Here is a 20,066-nt window from a genome sequence, read left to right as displayed (position 1 = left end):
GACCCTTTCCTGGGGTAAATGGCATGGCCCCGCTGTGTTATGTCCACTCAGGAGCTGCCCTCCGGAAAAGATCTGGGTGAAAAGGGAGCAGGGGGATTTCAGGGCCTGGCCCTGCGAGCACCACCTGAGTAAGGCCCGGCTTTGGCCCTCCATTTATCCCTGAGTGACACAGCTCAGCCTCTACAAGGCTGCCAGCGGAAGTGGCCTGGGAATAGCTCCTGGCCTGGGTTTTAACACAGGCATTTCCCTCCCCTGTCCAATTAGCCCAGGCAGCAGCCCAGAGTTCTCCGACCTATAGCCATGCCACAGCCTCTCCCCCAGGCCACAGCTGCCTTTGGCAAGTTGCTGGAGCCCAGGGATGCCCTGAGCCCCCTGAGACGACTGAGGGCACCGAGGTCACAGCTGTACATGGCATGCCAGCTTAGGCCACCTCGCCTAGGCCCATCCCAATGGAACCTTTGTCTGGCTTGCATAAGGCTCCCCATGGCAACCGGGGGAGGAGGGGCACTGGCTTAGGCCATGCTTTACTGGAGCCGAATGAATTTCCCTTTCCCGCCCTGCCGGAGTGTCAGCCTGGGGCAAGGTATTCTGCCGCTAGTGGCAGGAGAAAAAGACGTCCCAGTGGGGTGCCCAAAGCACAGCTGTGAGGGCCAGCTGCTCAAAGGTGTTTAGACTCCTAATCTCCATTGAAATAGGAGCCTCTATACCTGGGAAGATCCAGGCCCAATCCTTAGTCAGAGCCCATCGGCCTGAATGGCAGCTACAGGTGCTCAGAGGGGAGGGAAGCAGACGGTAGCTAGAAAACAAGAGCTGAGAGCCAACCCTTCTAGAAGAGCCCTGCAGAATCCAACAGAAAACCACCACCTTTCTGTAGGTTTCTCAGACCCCTCCACAGAGCGTAGCAGGGGGGCTGAGAGCCACTGAACCAAAAGGTAAACCCTGGATATGTTGGAAACCACGTCCTGCCAGGGGTGTGGCATTACCTCCTGCACCCCCAGTTCCAGCACCTAGGGAGCTTAGCAGAGAATAATACTTTTTCTGGACCGGGGCAAAAGCCTATAGAGAAAGGAAGTAATTTTTTTTTTTTAAATCCCACAGGTTATTGAGCAATTTCTATAAAACCCTGCAGCTTTCACCCTTATTCTGTTCTATAAGAGAAGCGATGAAATCTGTAGGACTCTCGGAGGAGCCGCTGGCAGAGATAAGGAAGTAACCAGGGTGCACGGGGATGCTTTGATGAGAGCAGCCCCACAGGCGACACAGAGCTCAACGAGAACAAGGTGCCGGGAGGTGCCTTCGGCAGCAGCAAGAACTGGTTTTACGGCCCATACCAGAGCAGTGGCTGTGCTACAGGAAGAGGGAGACGGTCAGCTATCGGTGTGGGGAACTGGATGAACGCCTCTTTTACAGCCACTCTGCTGGGTAAAATGAAGGCTGGAGAAGGGGATCACTCTTGAAGGTGGCTTCTTTAAGAGAGGGGCCAGCTGTTTGGAGTGGGGTCAGAGAAAGGGGCTGTTGACAATGGCCCCAATGCAAGAGGCACAGCGAGGCCCGGAGGAATGGATGCAGGTGCCTTGAGAGAGTGGGTGAGGCAAGGGAGCTGCAGGGGCGCATGGGAGGGGAGTAAGGAAAAAGGAAAGAACAGCTCTGCTGTGAGTGGGAGAAATTTGAGTGCTTTTAACATGCCTGCTAAATAGAGCAAAACAGAAGCACTCCCCATCTCTCAAGATGAGCACCTGCACCCCTTGCTAAGTCATCCTGCAGCTGCATGGAGAGGGGGGCTAACGTAGCCCTACCAGTCAGTATCCCAACAGCTGCCTGCTCTGAACCTGTAACAGAGCAGTGAGCAAGGAATGCCCTGGCAGAGAAGGAATTATTCTCTTTGGAAGTAGTTCACATAGGTCAGAGCAATTATTATGTATTTTGTGGTAACACCCTAGTGTCCTAGGTAGAGCATGACAAAAGCATCTCAGTACCTGGTGCTCTGTGTCTCAGTTTCCCCTCTTCTAGCAGGGAACACTTCAGTCTCCCATTCTTGGATGCACCAGTTCCAGTGCTTCCAGCCACATCCTGGAGTCCACCCACTGCTTCTGGGGTGAACAAGAAGGTCAAGCAAACAAAGTCTTTCAACTCTTCACCCTCAGCCCCAGGCTTCATAAACCCATTAGCTCCCTTCCCCAGGGCTCCCCAGTTACCCTTGCATCAGGGCTTCAGGTGCTGGCTCTCTCTCAAGCCGTTTCCCCCAGGCAAGGAAGCTCCAGTAGCCCTGCTCCAGATGCAAGCTCTCCCCCTCAGCCTTTTTTTAGGCCACTTCCCAGGCCTGCTCCCTCTTATAGAAAGCCCTGCCTTGGGGCTGTTGTCATGTGATACTCAGTCACCTGACCTGACCCAACCACTGCTGCCCAAGCCAAAACCCCTCACCTGGGAGGAGGCTAACTAGGCACAGGTGAGGCCCGCCCACCCTGGGATGGAGACACTTCCCTATATGCATATGTACATGTTTTCATCTTTTTTTCCCTCCCATTGTTGTCAGTCCAGGTTCATAGGGAACCTGGCATTCGGTACTCAGAGCAGAGGGAAGGGGGAACGATCCTATCTCTGCCACTGGCTCGCTGTGTGACCTGGGGCAATTCACTTGGGCCCAGATCCTCCAAGGGATTTAGGTGCCTAACGCCAATTAGTTTCAAAGAGCAGCTTAGCCTAGCTCTATTGTGAGGGTTGCACTGATACAGCTACCCCAAGGGCTGGAACTGGGGCCTGACTTTCATAAAATCATTGCACAAGCCCCAAACTCCTGTTTGGGCCTAATTCTAGTCTTACCTCTAGCCAGCCACACCCCACTGTGCTGAAACGGTTGCAGGGGTGCAAGTGAGAACAGAACGGGGGGGTGAGAGTAAGGAGTAAGGCACTATAGGACCGAGTGTGTCTGTGGGAAGTTACCTGCCTCGTTCTCGTACAAGCTGCTGCTTCCCAAGTCCCATTAATCCTTGAATCCCCTCCATTAAAAGGCCTGGATACTTGCTCTCACACGGGGGTAGTTCCACAGATGACCGAGCTGCTTTTAATTCACATCAGCATAAGTGGGAGGAGAGCTAGGTTCCATGTTTAGTGATCAGACGGCGAGAACAAAATACCTGCCCCTCAGGCATTTCTTGGATTCACCCTGTGATGGGAAATACATCCCTGACGAAATTGCTTCCTATTGCAATGATATTGAGCATATGGGCCACTGCCCTCTACTGGACACAATCAGTACCATTCAGCTGTGTCTCCTAGGCCTCATACTGCTAACAGCTTCTGGAGATTCTCCTGGAGTTCAAGTGGCCTATGCCTTAGGAAGAGGATCTGAGTTCAGTCCCCATGGCTGCCTGGAATTTCTGAGTGGCCAAGGGGTGCAGCAGAGTCACAAACACGAAGTGTCAGGTGACTGTTGTTATAATATCATTAAATGCATGTTCTGCAGCATCCCTGTCTGGGAGTATGGAAACCATCCAAGCCTAGCAAGAGAAGGAGAGAAGCCTTTACAAACTCAAAGGCCAGCCCTGCATTCTTTACTCAGGCAAAACTCCAGCTGCCGTTACCTGGAGTTTTGCCTGCATTAGGATGGCCACCTGTACACTGCCCAATTCCACACCTCTGACACACTCGCATACCTGCTACTCCATCGGTGTTTGGGGCTTCTTCTTTTTTTTTGCCACTCCCAAAGAAATATTAATTAAAGGGAAAGTTTGCCAAGGCACCAAGTCAGAAGTTCAGCTGCAGTGTTCCCCGCCCAGTTAATTTAACAAGAGGAAAAATAATGAGAGAGAAAACCCAGCCAACTGACCCTGCAGCTCAGCTCATTAGCTGCCAGAGCTTTGCCAAAATATGGCCATTAATTCCACCCAATTGATTGCTGTTTTCCTTTCTGCAGGCTCCGGCCCAGGGCAGATGGGCCCCATCCCTCCTAGCTGTCCGCTTCCAGCCAGGCTTGCAAGGTTGGATAGCTCCAGTGTGAGGGGGTGGGAGGAGCAGGTGGATACAGACCCTCAATCTCTGCTGAGCTGGCATTTCATTGGCAGAGAGGGCAAAGGAATGCAATATAGCATTGGGTCTTTCTGCCTCAGGGAGCAATCTGATTCCCTGCTGCTCTCAGATGGGTACAGAATCATAGAAATGGGGGGCTGGAAGGAACCTTGAGAGGTCATCAAATCCAGCCCCCTGTGCTGAGGCAGGACCAGGTAAACTTGAACCATCCCTGACAGGTGATCGGCCAACCTCCAGTGATGGGGATTCCACAGCCTCCCTTGGAGATATGTTAATTTCCACCTTGGATCAGGCCTGCATACAGTTCCATGCAGTCAAGCGCCATCTGGGCAGGAGCACACACCTTCCCTGTGTCTGACTATGTACAAAACCTGGAACGCTCTGTGCAGGGCAACACAGGCTCCGCTCTCAGAACTGCACACCCACCATGTGAAACCATACAGGACCACGCAGCTTTCACCCCAGGGGACCCAGAGGCCAGTACTGGGCAATTGCTCTCTCACGCGGGGTGCAACAGGGATCTATTCTGAGACCATGAGGGCATGTGGTTGGGGTGCATCCAGGATGCTGATGCCAAATAACTCTCTGGTTCACCCGGTGGGACTGGACGAGGGTCTGACCAAGGCTGAGGTTTGCATGAGAGTGTGTTGGATAAAGCTCAGTCCCAGAAGATGAGGCTGTGTTGTGGGGTGAGAGAAGCAATAGGAAGAAATGCAGAAGGTCACATGACCTCCTTCGGGGTGGGGGGGGAGGGCTCCCCCTGCTTTTGTTCTCAGGGTCCCAGTTGGAGGCGGGCCATGTTAGATCTCTGCCTGCTTCTGCACCAGCAGCATCAGAGGCTGACTTCTCTTCCCCTGTGCAAAGGCCCCTTGGATGGGAGGATTCCGCCTTTCCGGGCCAGGTGCCTCCCTCACTAGCATGTCCACCTGGATTAGGACTGACTGGAGGGGAGTCAGCCCCTCCCACCCCAGAGGTGAACATACTGCCTCTGCAAATACGGACCCAGAGGAGCATAGGAATTGCCAGATTGGATCAGCCCAAAGAGCCTGTCTCCACCTACATCCGCTACTTCGATGACAGGTCCACGAAACACGGCAGTGGCAGAATAACCAGCCCATGGGAGCAGTTTCTTCCTGTGTCCTGTCAGCCAGTGACTGGCTCAAGCCCTGCAGCAAAAAGGCTGGTCTCCCTTCTAAAAAATGTGCATTGTATCTGTCATAGCTGTCCACGCTCTTGTCATCAGTACACGCCTCTAATCCTCTCAGGCTCTTAGCCTCTACCCTAGCATGTAGCAGTGAGTTCCACAGGTTCATATGGATAGTGCTGTGCGATTGGATCGAACCCTCTCTATACAGACCTCAAAGCACTTAACAAACCAATTGTTCCAGCATCCTTCCTGGCATGAGGAAGGACCGCCATTCCCATTTTATAGAGGAGGAAACTGAGGCACAAGGCAGTGAAGTTGCCTGCTCAAGGTCACAGAGTGGGGTAGAGCCAGAAGTAGAATCCACTTGTCATAGAATCAGAGAAGATGAGGGTTGGAAGGGACCTCAGGAGGTATCTAGTCCAACCCCTGCTCAAAGCAGGACCAACCCCAACTAAATCATCCCAGCCAGGGCTTTGCCAAGCCGCACCTTAAAAACTTCTAAGGATGAAGATTCCCCCACCTCACTAGGTAACCCATCCCAGTGCTTCACCACCCTCCTCGTGAAAGAGTTTTTTCTAATATCCAACCTAGACCCCCCCACTGCAACTTGAGACCATTACTTCTTCTTCTGTCATCAATTACCACCGAGAACAGCCTAGCTCCATCCTCCCTGGAACCCCCTTTCAGGTAGTTGAAGGCTGCTATCAAATCCCCGCTCACTCTTCTCTTCTGCAGACTAAACAAGCCTAGTTCCCTCAGCCTCTCCTCATAAGTCACCTTGTTCTAATTCCCAGGCCTGCATTTGATGAGATGCCAAGTCTGATCTCCACCAGCCCATCTCTTGCTCTCTGGTGTTCGGGATAAGAGATTCCAGCATGAAGATTTCTGCCCAGAAGTCCTTATGCACTGAAGCCATCTGCACCCGTAGCTGCCCCCAGGCCAACAAAGCGATAATAGGCATCAGAATGCGACTCTCCTGTGAACCAATGCCTGAGACTGGGCACCTTGGCCTTTGCCTTCAGTCTGTCACAGCTGCAGCCGGGCTCCCCAGCTGGCAAACAGACACAGCATCCAGGGCCAACCCTAGACCAAATGGTGCCCTAGGCAACGAGTGGCTTCGCTCTGTGTGTGTGTGTGTGTGTGTCCCCACTTTCATTTGTTAAACTTTTGAATACCCTTTTTTTTAATCGTATTTGTAGCCCATTACACAATTTTGATGCACGATTTGCAGGCGTGATTTATCCTTGTCATATAAGACAACAACAAAAACAGCCCCCTGAGCCCGGTGCCCCCCCAAACCGAGCACCCCAGGCAGTCGCCTACATCATCTGCCCCGAAGTCTGTCCCTGACAGCATCCCTTCCTCTACCCTGGCATGCTTTCTGGAAAGTCTCTTGCACTCTCCAGGACACAATGCTACCTACAGTGCATCCCCAAGCTGGGTAATGGGTACAAAGGCACGTGTCCTGGGCTTTCCTCTGCATTTCAGCTGGGGAGGAAATCTCCCAGGCCTGCTATGGAGTGTCTGCTGGGCTTTGCTCTGCAAGGCTCTGCAGTTTACCAGTCAGGAAAGACCCCCCTGGACCGGGCTGTGTTCATGCTTTGGCTCTGTGCAAAGCCAGTCGACACATGAGCTGGTGCAGGCAATCAGAGCCCCCCCCCCCACCAGCAAACTTCGTACCCCCTTGGATTCGGACGTCCCTCGGCCCTGCCGCCCAGAGACAAAGCGCCAGCCGCAGGCCCAGGGGGTCTGAGCGTGGCTGGGCAGTGGCACTCCCTTCCCCCTTGGGACTGCGCCCTACCAGACACTGCAGCCATGCAGCGAGAGAGCCTGGGGGGGGATCGGGGGGGGCTGTCTCTGGACGCTCCCAGGGACGTCACACGCTTCAGGCTGCTTCCACCTAGGCCTGGGAGTGGAAGGCGTCTCTAGGCAGGTGCGTGATGTCTTCCTTCCGCTGCCAGGCCACCAGCCTTCCGTGCACTGCTCATCAGACACAGGGTGGCCATAGAGATGGGGCCCAGCACGGCAAGCCTGGGGGTGTCTTTTGGGGCTAATCCAAACGCACTGCCCCATGCTCTCAGCAGCCGAGAGGCACCTCCCAGAAATGCCCCTCAGTGCCCCGCGATTGAATTTAATTTCATTAAGATTCCAGCAGAACTGGCAGCCAGGCAGGGGCCCCAACACTCCCCCCTCACCCTCCCTTCCCACCGCCTCCTCCTCATCTCCAGGCCTAACCTAGAACTGTCATCCCATCACACCGCTTACTTCATCCTTCAGCAATTCATGGCCACAATGGGGCTGGGCTCCGGCCCAGACACAGGGCAGGCATGTTTCCCAGGCTTTCCTGGATACAGGAACTTGGCCTGGTGGGGAGGGGCAGGAGGACTGGAGAGCTGGCGAGAGAAAGAGTCACCGGCTCGCTGTAACAGATGATGTCCCAGCAGCCCCAAGCGGGTTACCCCTGCTCCCTGCCCCGGTCCAGCAGCCCAGGGAGAAGCCTTTCTAAAGTAGAAGCTGCTGGCTGGGATCCAGCGTTGGGCTCACAAATGCACTGCCCAGGAGCTGTTCCACGTAGGCCCAGCACCAGCTGCTCACAGAGGGCAGCAGCTGACACAGGTATCCCGAGAACCTGTTGTGCTGAACCCCCGTTCCCCACTGGGAGGCACCAAAACAGGCCAGGGTGATGGAGGCTCCCTTCGCCAACACATGGGGGACTGACTAAACACACAAGTTGCTGCAGCCTGAGGCTGTAAAAACTCATATCCACTGCGGCTCGTCCGGGGGGTGGGGCCAGACGTGTGACATACGCTGACCAGAGGGTTACACGACGGCAGCCATAAAGCCCAAACGAGGCTTATGGAGAAGCAGGTCAGAGACTTGTTCTAGTAGAACATGAAGGAAACCACTTCCTAGGAGTGACTCTGGTCCCAGCTTCCTTGTCAGGCTTCAGAGCAGCCACCCAAGCAGTGACACTGAAAGCTCAGAGCAGTCTGTTTGTCTGGGTGTTCACAAACTTTCCCATCAATGAGCAAATATCTGGTCCAACACCGCTCTCAGTGGCCCCTGCTGCCCTCATTGGTGGCTAAAGAGAACCCGTGGCCTTCTTGAAAGGAGAGCTTTAGTGCTGCCTTCAAAGAAGCGAAAACATGCAGTAGTGCAGAAGGAGAGAAGACCCCTATGATTTCCCCCAGCCACCATGCAGATTCCCACCCCCTTTCCAGCCGCTCTTCCTGTGTTAATGTCTATGAGTGGCACCAAGCTCCAGCAGTGTCTGTCTTCTCTGGCCACAGCCTGGATTCTTCACCATAAGCTATCAGAGCAGAGCACAGAACGGGCTCGGCCCTGCTGAGGACAACAGATGAGCATCTCCTGACCATGGAGAGGAAACAAACCTCGCCATTGACCTCTGCAGCCTTGGTGCCGTTGATCATACGGTGTTCATGGCATGCATGCAAAGTGTGGCAGAACTGCACTGAGGCAGCGTTCACCGGGGTCCACTCACTGCTAAAGCACTGATCCCAGAGAGCTGTGATGGGCACCCACTCCTCACCCCGCAGGCCCCTGCACACAGAATCCCACAGGGCTCCATCCTCTCCCCTTCCTCTCTATCATCTGTGAGACAGCGTGAAGGGGCTGGGAGATGCCACAGACCTATGGAAGACTCTGTGCTATCTCCAACATCTGACTCTCAGCAGCTCTTTCTCCATCAATGCAGCTTCACCGCACCACGCAGCCCCTAGGCCTGCAAATATCTAGCAGTTGGATGAAAAGCAAGCTGATCCCAGGTGAGCTAGAAGCAATTTTAGTAGGGATGGGGGAACCCCTTGGAGGAAGTTGCCAGTGCGCTGATATCACTGTTGGCTGAGCACATCAGTCCAAAGGTCACTGAGTGGTGTGGAGCATCATGGCCATGCTCCTGAGCACACAGAAAGCCCCAGTGGTGAGGAATGGCTGCATCCATCTTCAACTGGGCAGGAAACTATGGACCAGGATGTAGCCACCGTGAGTCATGTGACCCATCCGTGCCTACGGTAGCCCACTTGAAAATGCCACGGTCAGGGCAGGCTGAAAAAGGAGAACAGATTCTCCCAAACTGGTGGGTAACATGAAAGTTAGATTCCTCGACCAGTCACAAACAGTGCTCCTGACTTCCCACACTGGTTATCAAGAGCTACAACAAGAAATACACAGCCCCCTTTATTGCAATTCAGTCTCTGGCTCCCAATCAGTGACTGGGTCCAGTTATTTAAACTCTATTCCCTTTACCAAAATGTTCCCCTGACCCGCAAAGGGTCAGCCACATTGCCAGATCAATATAAGGTCTCAGTCTTTTGTTTCACAGCTTCAGTTGTAGATGAGCTGATCCAGAGGTAGGAGGCAGGAATGAAGACAAGATGGAGATGGCGCAGCTGCCTTTTATAGTTTCTGCCATGAGGCTTGTAGTTCCCTTGTCCCAAACACAACCCCACAGCCTCAGAGTCTCCTGTCCATAGACATGTTCCTACACAAGGTGCAGCCCCTGGATTCATGAATTTTTCACTAGATTCATTGTACATTTGAGTTCCCTTGATGTAGCAGATATATATATAGAGAGAGATATAGATATAGTTATACCAGACATATCAGAACCCATCATACAAAACTGATACATACATATAAACAATATTATTATACTTAGCAAATTATAACCTTTCCAACGCTACCTGACACAGAACATTTTGTAGGATTCATTGTCATTTTGCAATATTGATCTCAGTAATATTATAAATGATCACTTATATTCCAGACAGCATCACAAGCCGCACTCTGGTTTAACTGCTGCCACCTACCGTAACTTGAGCTGGACACGCCTGCCACAAGGAGGCAGGAGCTGGTGAAGCATGCAGTCTCTTGCATCGCGCAACAAAGGCTAAGGAGAACCTCCCACCTCTGCTTTGCCACCTCCGCTGGCTGCCTCGGTCCGTGAGAGGCCTGGCTGTACTCTGCAGTCCCTTAAGTAGCTGGCACACTGGCTGTCCCAGAGCCTGCCTCATCCTCAGGGACTCTCCAAGACAGCTGCACGGCTCCCCTGAGGACCCCCAGGTTTAGAGTCTGAGGAGCGGGGCCCAGAGCATTCTGAACAGCAGGACTTTTATTCTTTGCCTGGGGAAACCACGGGCTGCCCAAGCCGGCCTGTGTGGCAAGTGAAATCCAAAAGCCTCCTACAGAAAGATGTTCCTCAAGGAAAACCACCCAGAAAGTCTGCAGCTCAGGGTGTTTGTCTGCTCTCCTCCTAGGCTAGTTACTGTTGCCCTGGGCTTCCCTGCCAAGATGAGAGACACCAGGGACAGCGAGCCAGGGACTATCCCACGAACAGCGGAACCAGCCGCATCGCCCTTTGCGGTTCACCTCTCCAGGACCCCTTCTGCCTACTGGGTATTTTCTCCTCCTCTGGAGCCCAACCTCCTAGTTAGTGACTCTTGCCTCTGGGGCCCCCTGCACATGCGTTAGACAAAGGACAGCCCCACCCTGTGGGTCATGTCACCCCCGATCTCTGGACCTGTGCTAGGAGCAGGGGAGAAGCCTGCCTAATGTGATCATGCCTGAGCCTGCGTCAATCTGGTAACTAGGCCTGTGCCTTTGTCAGCCAAACCCCAGGATCCCTCCTTTTATAGAGCTTTATGGGCTCCTGGAAAGCACCCCTCATCCTTTTCTATACCAGCCTCCATGCCCACAGGGATCCCGTAAATGCCCGGCAGGAAGGCAGCTTGCTCTCCAATTTCCCTTCCTTCAGCTGCATCTCCCACCATGTTCCCACCATTCTTACCCAGACAGTTTGCTTCTCTGTAGCTGGGAGGGAGGAGGTGGGCTTGGATCTCCAGCACTAAGGCAAGGCAGGGGTTAATGCAGCCATGTCACCAGAGGTTGAAGGTGGTGACAGCTTTGATGGAGGGGGCAAGAACCCACCTTTCGGCTGGAGGCAGGAAAATTGCCCTGCCAGCCCCGCTCCCCCCACAAACACCATCTCAGACTGGCACTGGGGCGCTCCGTTTACACCAGGGATGAGAGGTGGGCAGTGGGGTGAGGGCAGGGCTGCTTATGAAATGTTCAGGGTGGAGCGATGCCTCCATGTGACTCTGACGGTGTGTCCTGTGGCATAAATACATGCACACCCACTATGCATCTGTGAGTGTGTTCATGATGGTTGTGTGTTTGCTGTAGCGTATTTCTTTGTGTGTGCCCAAGCCACTGTGAGTGATCATGTGCATAATGCAAGCTTGTTTTGGTGTGTGCCTGGAACTTGGTACATGGCATGTGCATGTGTGATTCTGTGTGTAACTCCAGTGGGGAAGTGGGAGGTGCGCATCATCGTGGGTTATGCGTATTTGTGTTGAAGATGGCGCGTGCCTTTTGGTACTGAGAATCTGACAGCTCCTCCTGCCCGAGCCAGGTCCATCCAAGGAGTGGGGAAGAGGCAGCGCCTTAGAGGCCAGAGCACTGATTTATTTGTGAAATTTCTGGAAGGGAGAAGAAGACACAGACAGCTCGGAAACCTGCAGACAGAGATAAATTGCACATCAGCATCACGATAGAGTTAGCCACAGGGAGGGCAAAGACAGAGCAAAACACTCTTCTTGCCTGGGGAATTACTGACTATTCCACGGAGCAAATGGTGCCAGAGCCCTGCAGAAGATTCCCTGGATATAAACGTGTAGAGAGGATGTGAGATAGGGATGTGGGCTGAACCAGCAGGGTTCCCTGATGCCTGGGATCCTGTTCTCTATGACAAATGTTTGGAAAGAAATGAGACTACTTAGCTCTCATATGGTGAGTCTCAGCCATTGATCTCAAAGCACTTTACAAAGAAGGGCATAATTATTCCTGTTTTACATGCAGGGAAACTGAGGCACAGAGCAAGGAGCAGTTACTCACAGCAAGCAGAGAGACCCCACAGTCTCCTGGTGCTTAGCCCCCTAGCTTTAGCCACTAGACCATGCTACCTTACACATACTGTAATCAACAGCTAACATTGGATTTTAATGCTGTCACTCAGGTACTCTTGTATGGAAGCACCACTTGTTTGAAATTTTCCCATTTTTTCATTGAAATGAAAAATTTTGTTTTGATTAGGAACCCATATTTTTTCATTTTTCAGTCCCTTTGCAGCTTTTGTTTCTTCCGCTCTCTTTTGTCCACTTTTCTTCTTTTCCCAGTGGCATCTTTTTGGTTAAAATTTTCATTTTGGAATAAAAATGTTCAACGAAAAATTTCGAATGAAGCAAAAACTGTTTTGTTACAGAGTTCTTGGGGAAAGTAAAAATGTCCATTTTCCACCCGCTCTAATACTTGGTCGGATTCTCCTCTTGCCCCAGTTTTGCAGTGATGTACTTCCACTGAGTTGAGTGCTGTTACTCCTGATTTACACCAGCCTAAAGGAGGTTACACTCAAGTGGGTAGGCCCTCATACTGCTCTCAGCTACAGTGCTGTAAAACTCAATGTACTCCACAGCCCTTCACACTAAGATACACAAACCAACCGATTAATCCTCGCCACATCCCTTGGAAGAAGAACAAAAATAGGAACAGTTTTCAACACTCTGTATCCAGTACCCTTAATGTAAAGGTACAATCCATAACAATAGTGTTGGTGATAGTTGCTCTTAGACTCCAAGCAGGAATGGTGTGGTCTCTTGCTAGGATCAGCTGGGTACATCTCATAAAATCAATTCTCTGCCATTGCAGGGGCCCTAGGCATTGATGCATCTCAGTCCCTGTGTTCTCTGCCTGTGGCACACTTCAGTCTCCGGAGGGCTGTGATACTTGGTCTACTGCAGGTTATTGGGCTCAATGCAGGGGCGACTGGGTGGGGTTTGGAGGCCTGTGATATACCGGAGGTCAGAGGGGTTCTCAAACTGGGGATCGGGACCCCTCAAGGAGTCACGAGGTTATTTTTGGGGGTGGTGATGAACTGTCACATGCCGTAGCTGTGACTGTCAGCCCAGTGCATGGCTGACAGCCAGAGCCCTTCAGAGCTGGGTGGCCAGAGAGCAGCGGTCCAGCAGAAGTAAGGGTAGCATGGCATGAGGGTGGGGAGTCGTCACTCTTTTGTGGGGGTCATCACAGCCTGAAGCATTTTCAAAGGGCGTCCCAGAAAAAAAAGTTTGAGAATCCCTGGAATAGATGAGCTGGATGGTCCCCGCTGGCCTTAACCGCTATGATTCTTACCCAGAACTAATACCTGTGCGTTCCCACTCCATGCCAATCACTGCCCTGCTTCGCTAAGCACTGCAAACCCTGCCTTGCTCTGGGGGAGGACTGCTACCTGCTTGACCCCGACCAAAACGGCTGAGGGTTCAGATCCCCAGCTCACTACCCCAGGGTTTCTTTGGCGCTGAATGGCTCCAAAACGGGTCACGTTTTACTTTGATTGCTGCAGTGCTTGCCCAGACCCAGTTACTGTGGCTCAAGCTCTGGTGCTGATCCTGCATGTTTTAGTCACTGTATTTGCCAGTGAGACAGAGTGAGAAGCCGTGGGGGTTGGGTGATCACAGAGAAGGGGGGTGCTAGGAGAAAGGGTGGGCGCCAAGGGGCAATTATCTCTCCATCTACCACATGCCTCGGCTCCAACAAAAGAAGGGCATCCCCGTTGTGTGATACCTTTGGAGTGAAAGAACCGAGCTGGCATGTGAGCTGGAAGCTGGCCAAGCGTTATTAACATAAAACAGGGGAGATAGCTGGAGGGGATGGGGGGCGACAGGAGAAGGGGGATGGGGGAAGGGTTGGTTTGCTCCCATCAATCACAGCTCCCGCCAGAATGCCGATGAAGCCCAGTGTGTTTGCAAAAGGGATCTGGGACTCCAGGGGGACTGGAATTAAAGGACCAGCCGACCACAGCTTCTTATTGTCACTGGAATGCACATGAATCTGGCTCTGCGAAACAGGAGCAGGGGAGCGCCACGAAAGCAACCTGATCCACTCCAGTGCTGAGCGTGCTACGCTTCCACCGGAATGGCCCAGCCCAGCTCCAGCGCAATCCAGGGCTGGCTCGACCTCTTGGCCTTTGGGAGCTGACCCCCGTGAGCAGACTGCCGCTGAGTGCTGCGCTCCAGCAAGGCACACACGCTCACGTCACAGGGGCTGATTTTGCCCGTGCTGCATTCCTGATGCCCAGCTCCACTGCAATGCCCCCAGGTCGCTGCCCAGCTGGTAGGAGAGGGAACCTTTGGCCAGCAAGACTGGAGCAAACCCTGAATCGTACACAAATGGGCCCTGGGGGATATTCATTGTCCAGGCAGGGCAGACTGGGCCCCGGGTTTCCTGCAGGAGATCCCCTCCACCAAGCCACCTGCATGGCATACTGTGGCAGTTCTTTGCCTCAGAGCCCCCTGTGCAGTAGGTCAGGTGTATTGTCCCCACTTGAGAGAGGAGGAAACTGAGGCAAAGGGAAGGGAAATGATTGCGCAAAGGCCGCACAGTAAGTTAGTGGCAGAGCTCAGAACCGAACCAGGTGTCCTGCTGCCATCCCTCCCAAAGGCTGAGCTGACCCTGGTGCTTCCTGGGAGGTTTAAGCTCACTGAGCCACCCCCTCTAGCACCTGCATGTCTGTCTGTGTGATCCTGCACACGTCATTATCCTGAGCTATTAGTGTGCTCTGGCTTGTGTGTTACTGTGTCCCAGAGCCTAGGGTGGCAATTCAGACAGGTTCACCCCACGCTTCCCTTCCAGGCACGCCAGGATCCCACTGGCACAAGTTCCTAAGTCGGGCCCTGCGCCAAAGCCTATTGAAGTCAATGGAAAGACTCCCACCACTTTGGATCAGGCTCTCCTTCCTTGGCCCAAACTTACTTCTCTGCGCTGAAAGATTTGCTGCAAATCACCGCTGCCCAAGCACACAGAGACTCAGCGCCTCTCCCGGACACCAGCGCCACTGCCTCCTGCACTGACGGGAGCTGGGTGGCACTTCACAGGCCTGACCAGGGCATCTTTTGCTTAACAGAAGAGGGCTATCCACTGCCACAAGGATTGTCTCAAGGGAAATCACCACAGGAAACGTGTGAATCATTTCCCACTTCATCGCCTCTCCGTAATTAGCCCATTCAAAACACATCCCACTCCCTGCCCCCCTACGGAGGTGGCTTGGTCTAGCAGGCTCAGTGCAGACTGGGGGTGAGGAGTTCCTGAGGCTAATCCTCGCTCTGCCGCTGCCTTGGACAGTGATCTTGGACAACTTAACCCCCCTGACTCAGGTTCCACCCCTGTAAAATGGCGAGAGATAATACTAGTTATTTCTCAGCCTCACGGGGTGTCACACAGGGCATGGACAGCCTGCCTGCTCTGCGTGTCCAGGGCCAAGCACAAAGGGGTGCTGGGCTGGCCGCCACTGCAGAAGAAAGGATCATCTTTGTCAATTTAAAGCACTGACTATTATTATATTACTAGCCATACCCACATCCCTGCATGTGGAAGATCCAATACAAAATAGAGTCACATGGTAATGCAGGTGAGAGGAGCTGCTGGTGCATCACATTAAATTACGCAGGATTAGCCATAGGCTGTATTGGGTCTGCCATTGGTGAAATCCTGGTCCCGCTGAAGTCAATGACAAAAACGCCTGTTGACCTCCAGGATGTCACCCATAGGCCCATCTGGTTTGGTATCCTTGGACAGTGGCCAATAGCTGATGCTTCAGAGGCCAATCATACAATGCTGTATATGGAAGGAAGCTCCCTATGAACCCCTCCGCTCCCCCCAGGAAATCTTGTCTTACAAAATGAGGCAAATGTGTCTACATTTATGGGGCAAATTTCAAAGCCGGGCACAACAGGTGTGCACTGCGGGCATTTCTGACCGTCGGCCTGGCTTGAGTTCGATACCGGCACGACAAGTGAAAAGGTTTAGGGAGGAACCTGTTGCAAATGAGTCAGACTGTCACCACCTTTGCGAGCGAGGAAGAGCGGCTGTATGACACAGCATGGGGGAAGTGGGCTCTGCCACACAGGGCTGTTCTATGACACACACCATTATAGTGTCTGAGCATCTCCAAGACACTAACAGCCCACCTTCCATGTGACGGCAGTCCGCGCTGCTTCCCCAGTTTTCTGGATTTGTAAACTGAGGCAGCAGGACTAGACTGTGCAGTTTCCACAGGCTCTGTGTGAAGGGCGGTGCCCAGCTGCACCAGCCGGCCCAGCAACCAACATGCTACGCAGGCTGTCTACACTGCAGACACTCCAGCAGCACAGCTAAGGCACCACAGCTGGGCACCTGCCCCTACAATGATGGCAGAGGGCCGCCCGTGCCATAGTAAATCCACCTCCCCAGGAGGTGGTAGCTATGTTGACGAAGAATTCTTCCCGCAATCTAGCGCTGTCTACATGTGGGCTGAGGTCAGCTTAACTACATCACTCAGGGGTGCAGTAGCTACGTCGACGGAGGAATTTGCTTATCAACCTACCAATGTCTACCCCAGGGCTTAGGTCAGCCTAACTACGTCCTGCAGGTGTATGGATTTTTCCCACCCTGAGTGACACAGCTAGTCAACCTATGTAGATGTAGAGCGGGCATCAGAGAATCCTCCTAGCCCAACAGACACAGATCACTTCCCCCTCTTCACCAGCTCAGCTCCGCTGGCTGCTGTTACGGCTTGACCCACAACCACCTGCTTACACTGCGCTTCCTGCCTTTGAAGTGGCGCAAGCAGGGGAGTTAGTTTCACTTCCTTGCTCACCTGTGTAGCAAGTCCCATGGGTCATAGCATGGCCTTAGTGGCCTGCCCAAGGTCACACAGGAAACTTAGATCAGAGCCAGGAACTGAAGCCTGAGCTCCTGAATTGTAGGCCTATGCCTTAACCACGAGAGCACCCTTCTTCCCCCAAGAGTTCTAGGTGTAAATCTAAGAGCACCTGTTCTCCTAAACCCCCAGGAAGATAAAACTTACTGGGGGTACTAGCTTGGTGGCTTTCCTGTAGATGTAGGGCACCTGGCTTAGTCCTGTTGTACAGTGTCTTTTAAATTCCCTTCCAGGCTGCAGGAGCTACCTGAATTTCCTCAGTGCAACTGGCCAAAACGGAAGCTGATCTTAGGTCCCAAAAGTCAAATCAGGACTTAGCTCCAGATTTCAAACACGCTACAATTGGATCCAGAGTTTCACTTTGGCTCATTAGAAAGACAGGTGATTTGCAAAATTCAGTTCCAGGCTTGGCTTCTGAGCCACTCACAATTTGGGGGTGTTTAAATCTGAGGGTCTGGTTTGAATCTTCTCTAGTCAAAACCATGAAGAGCGTTTGAAGTGAAAGGGGTACTTTAGCAGCTCTGTCCAAGGCAAACTGGATGGCACTGAATGGGCAAAACAGAAGGAGGAATATTTTACATGGGGCCTTTGGGAGTGGTCCCTAAAATAGCAGAAGTGGCTTGCCCAAGTGCATACAGCATGTCAGTGGCAGAGGCTAGACTAGAACCCAGAGCCCCAGCGCAGTGCTCTACCGAGTAGTCCACACTGCCTCCCGCACAGAAAAAACATTTCCCACTCTTCCCTAAGCCTGGCCACCTGTGATTCCTCTCACATTTCAACTCCATCCACCATCACTCGGCTCACCCAGAGGCAGGGTGCAGCAGGGCACTGAGAAGAAGGGGTCAGGGTCAAGGAATCAGGGGTCACAAGATTAAAATCAACACGGGGTGGGGGGTTCAGAGCTCCTCCTCACAGCCGGTTATCATTGCCGGTCTCGCTTAAGATCAAAACACTCCATCTTCATAGAAAGCAAGCAGCAGGAGATTCTTACTGCCCTGTTCCTCTCACTGCTCTCAGGCCAGACTGCCAAGTTTGTATAGTTGTGTGTTTTTCTCCCGCTTTGTGAGAATACTGTAAAATGACTTTCAACAGGCAGAATAATTGTACTTCAAAAGTGTTTACAAGCGCCCTAGATTTTTCTTTCCAGCATCTAAATTCCTTGGAAGGAGCTCAGGAGAGGCAGGAACTATTTCAGCAGCAGTGCCTCTCTCCCCCATCACACACACATGTACTCACATTCATGGGTTGGATGAATGGACTATAAAATGGATAGGGAGCTGGCTAGACCATCGGGCTCAATGGGTAGTGATCAATGGCTCGATGTCTAGCTGGCAGTCAGTAACAAGCAGAGTGCCCCAGGGGTCAGTCCTGGGGACTGTTTTGTTCAACATCTTCATTAATGATCTGAAGGATAGGGTGGATTGCACCCTCAGCAAGTTTGCAGATGACACTAAGCTACGGGGAGTGGTAGATACCCTGGAGGGCAGGTATAGGATACAGAGTGACCTAGACAAATTGGAAGATTGAGCCAAAAGAAATCTGAGGAGGTTCAACAAGGACAAGTGCAGAGTCCTGCACTTTGGACGGAAGAACCCCATGTACAGCTACAGACTGGGGACCGACAAGCTAAGCAGCAGTTCTGCAGAAAAGGACCTGGGAGTTACAGTGGATAAGAAGCTGGATATGAGTCAGCAGTGTGTCCTGGTTGCCAAGAAGGCTAATAGCATATTGGGCTGCATTAGTAGAAGCACTGCCAACAGATCAAGGGATGTGATTATTCCCCTCTATTCGGCATTGGTGAGACCACATCGGGAGTACTGTGTCCAGTTTTAGGCCCCCCACTACAAAAAGGATGTGGACAAGTTAGAGAGAGTCCAGTAGAGGGCAACAAAAATGATTAGGGGCTGGAGCACATGACTTATTAGGAGAGGCTGAGGAAACTAGGCTTGTTTAGTCTGCAAAGGAGAAGAGTGATGGGGATTGATAGCAGCCTTCAACTATCTGAAAGGGGGTTCCAGGGAGGATAGAGCTAGGCTGCTCTCAGTGGTGACAAATGACAGAACTAGGAGCAATGGTCTCAAGTTACAGTGGGGGAGATCTTAGGAAAAACTCTTTCTCTAGGAGGGTGGTGAAGCACTGGGATGGGTTACCTAGGGAGGTGGTGGAATCTCCATTCTTAGAAGTTTTTAAGCTGCGGCTTGACAAAACCCTGGCTGAGATGGTTTAGTTGGGGTTGGTTCTGCTTTGAGCAGGGGTTGGACTAGATACCTCCTGAGGTCCCTTCCAAACCTAATCTTCTATGATTCTATGATTTACACTCACATGGAGCCAGCCAACGCCATTGGGGAAACCCTGCACAGAACATTTTCTTTGAAGCCCACATCAGAAAATAATACATCTCACAGCTTATTGTTCTGAGCATTGTTAAAGCTCTCCTGTGTATCTAACATGGCAAGCACAACAGGTGTATAGGATATTTCCAGATAGGCTCATTGAGATCTGGGATATAGTGTCTATATACAGCACTGCCCTCCACTGGGTGCAAGCAGAACGGGCTAACTGTTTGTCATGGGTCTATGAGCTGCACAAAGGAAGCCATTTGTCGTGCGCTACAACGGTATATTTAACTGGGTTCACCTACCCCAGGAATAATCCTGCATATTTTTGAGTGTCATCTACTAGCACATTATCTATTCACTGTCTACTGACAGACATCTCTCTTTCCCGGAGCACTCCCCTAACTGTGCGCTGGGGTAAGCCACCCTTGTGCTCCTGCAGTTTTATTTGGTTTAATTACATCACTAAAAGCAATGCTGGTAGGGTTTTATTGTCAATCTCTAATGGACATTTTCTTCTCTTTAGAAGCTAGGCCTTTACTTTCCCTGCCCCGATCTGATTTATTCCTTAGATTGAGGCTTCTTCTGATTTGAATTTGACAGCAGCTATTCTGCAATATTCTTGATTTACTGTTATCAACCTCATCATGCAATTGGAATGTAAAATGACTAGGCAGGTGGTGAATGGGGACAGAGACTGCTGCTCTATTTATCTTGAAAATGTGGGTTTGTGTACGTAGCAACCCGCTCTGAACGTCGATGGAGGAGCACAGGTTTCAGGAGGGAA

The 20,066-nt window shown here is 52.1% G+C and overlaps 1 protein-coding gene across 5 annotated transcripts in view; it reads right to left on the bottom strand.

The window, feature by feature from the left end:
• The window catches only part of FBXL16 (F-box and leucine rich repeat protein 16), a 94,248-nt gene extending 91,931 nt beyond the window's left edge, over nucleotides 1–2,317 (bottom strand). For 3 of the 5 annotated variants that reach the window (XR_010920351.1, XR_010920353.1, XR_010920352.1), the window contains exons 1-2: nucleotides 2,196–2,297; nucleotides 1,977–2,090 (exon numbers count right to left, since the gene is read on the bottom strand). The gene's annotated coding sequence lies outside the window, so the exon portion shown is untranslated. Of the gene's footprint in view, nucleotides 1–1,976; nucleotides 2,091–2,195 lie in introns of all 5 variants that reach the window. The other 2 variants (XM_067551092.1, XR_010920354.1) reach the window with 2 other exon arrangements.
• Nucleotides 2,318–20,066: the final 17,749 nt, after the last annotated feature.

The sequence above is a fragment of the Emydura macquarii genome, unplaced genomic scaffold (assembly GCF_026122565.2).
Source record: "Emydura macquarii macquarii isolate MOO-44397 ecotype Brisbane River unplaced genomic scaffold, CSIRO-AGI_Emac_v2 contig_1348, whole genome shotgun sequence".
NCBI classification, from domain to species: domain Eukaryota; kingdom Metazoa; phylum Chordata; order Testudines; family Chelidae; genus Emydura; species Emydura macquarii.
The sequence above is the reverse complement of the archived record's forward strand: the minus strand, read 5'-3'. Positions and strand labels throughout refer to the sequence as shown.